Consider the following 2500-nt stretch of genomic DNA (forward strand, 5'->3'; position numbering starts at 1 on the left):
ACAGGATGATAAACAGATTTTCAGCTGTGGCCCATACAAACGCTAGCACACTTAACACAGAGAAAGACAGAGAGGGAGAGAGGGGGGGGGGGGGGGGGGGGAGAGAAGGAGGGAGAGAAAGAGAGAGAGGGGGGGGGGGGCATGAAGAACAGGAACAGCTCTAGAGCTGGGATAGCATGGTGAGGCAGACGGAGAGGTTGGAGAGAAGATTAGACAGTGTACAGTTCCTGTGCTGGGCTCTAGATTCTAGATTGCAGATGGAGGTTGGAGTGTGCCCGACATTCAGGTGAGTGTGTGTGTGTGTGTGTGTGTGTGTGTGAATAAGGGCTCTTTGAAGTGGAAATACGCGCTGGTTGGCAGCAGGCCAGTGCATCAATAAAGCCAACCGGAGTTTGAGAGCCACAGAGAGCCATTTAAGGTCCATTTCAGTCTGGCCTTACAGCCCCGAGACCTGCTCTCTTTCTCCTTCTTTCTATCTCTCTCTCTCTCTCTCTCTCTCTCATTCTCTCTCTCTCTCTCTCTCTCTCTGTCTCTCTGTCTGTCTCACATGTACACACACATACACACAAATACACATATCTGTTAGGCAGAATACAGCCTTGAACTATCATGGTAAAGCTTTGGCCTGATTACCCGCTCGGTGTGTGTGTGTGTGTGTGTGTGTGTGTGTGTGTGTGTGTGTGTGTGTGTGTGTGTGTGTGCGTGTGTGCGTGTGTGTGTATGTGCCTTTGTGTCTTTGTGTGTGTGTGTGTGAGTGTGTGTGTGTGTGTGTGTGTGTGTGTGTGGTGTGTATATGTGTCTTTGTGCCTTTGTGTGTGTGTGTGTGTGTGTGTGTGTGTGTGTGTGTGGTGTGTGAGGAGTTGGTTGATTTTGAAGAGATTGTTAAGTGCATTTACACAGTGGGGTTGTTTTTCCAAAGTCAGATTGAAATAAAGGATGTTCAGTTTTTGTATCATGCACACACACCCACACCCACACCCACACACACGTACACGAACACACACACACACACACACACTCACTCATAAGTGTTCTCCGTCTTGGCTAATCTTTTCCTGTGTTCCTGATAGTACCCCTGTCTCTCTCTCTCTCTCTCTCTTTCTCTCTCACTCTCTCTGTCTCTCTCCCCTTCTCCCCTTTTCTTTCACTGTGTCTTACAAACACACACACACAAACACACACACACCTTGCTCTTTAGTTTGTCTGTTCCCTTAGCGACCGTTTCCAAGGAGCCCATATTCCCCCAGGGCTGGGGGTGGGGAGTTGTGATGTCAGGCATAACTATACACCTGTACCACACAGGACTCTCTCTCTCTCTCTCTCTCTCTCTCTCTCCCTCTTTCATTCTCTTTCATTCTCTTCAAACCAGACTTAGGTGAACTAAGGCCCCCCTGGTTCCTAGACTTTCTCTGACTCCCCTCTTCTCCTGCTCTGTCTCTGTCCCACCGCAACTGTTTCTCCCTCTGCCGGCCTCCTTCTTTCCAAACACTTAACAACCTGCCCTCTCTCTCTCTCTCTCTCTCTCCCTCTCTCTGTATTGATCTAGTTATAGTTTTCTGTCTTCACTGCACTGGCTGGCTGCTCTAATCAATACAGATAATTGTCTGCTCTCTCCCGATGCCAAACAGTCTGTGTTTTTTCTCAATGAATCCAGAGCCCCCACCTCCTCCCCCGCGGCCGGGAATCCCCCTCCGCTAATGACAGGAGATAACCTGCTTTCTTTACCGATTTTTCCCTCCCCCCTCCCTCTCCCCCCCTCTCATCGATCGCCGTGAGATATCGCCCCGTGTGCCCCTCTACAAGTGTAAACACGACGAGCACGTGGCTGCAAGACTACACACACACACACACACACACACACACACACACATGCTGACACACACAGTGTAAACATGCAAACGCAAGCATCTGCACACTCGCTCTCAGAGTCACGGCGTTCCCAAGGCTGTACAGAAGATAAACTTTAAAACACACGCTTTGTCCCAGTGCAGGTCATGTGACGTGACGTAATGCAACGCGACATATAACAGACTACACTAAGTAACCTTCCGGAACCTTCCGTATGAGTATCATAAAGACTTCATAAACACTACATAAGACCTCCATAGGAAACCCCACACATACATCTTTACCCCGGCACAGACTGGGTGGATTTTAAATGCACTGGGATGACAGAGTTGTCCAGTGCTGAGAACAACCTTCACTGTGTCCCTCTGCTTTCACAGATAACAGAAATGTTGATGGTCAGTCTGAGATCCTGGGGTTTCTTTCCTCCAGAGCCCCGTGGGGGCAACAGGCCCCTGTGGTCTGGGGTCTACAGACCCTTGCCGTAATCGTTCTCGGTCTGCTGTCTGCGTGCGTTGGGGATGTACAACTCCTGCTCTGGAGGGCAGAAGTCCTGCTGTTTTTCCAACACTGTCTTCTAATTAAACCCTGATTGTTTCCAGGGAAACAGACATGTCCACTCTTCAGCCAATCACTGACATGCAGCACTTGGAAG

General features: G+C 49.6%; 1 protein-coding gene across 1 annotated transcript in view; it reads left to right on the forward strand.

Moving 5' to 3' along the window:
* Positions 1-2500, forward strand: part of pou2f2a (POU class 2 homeobox 2a) — a 41834-nt gene that overhangs the window by 14457 nt on the left and 24877 nt on the right. The gene's annotated exons all lie outside the window — the stretch shown is intronic.

Source organism: Chanos chanos, chromosome 1, assembly GCF_902362185.1.
Source record: "Chanos chanos chromosome 1, fChaCha1.1, whole genome shotgun sequence".
Taxonomy (NCBI): Eukaryota; Metazoa; Chordata; class Actinopteri; order Gonorynchiformes; family Chanidae; genus Chanos; species Chanos chanos.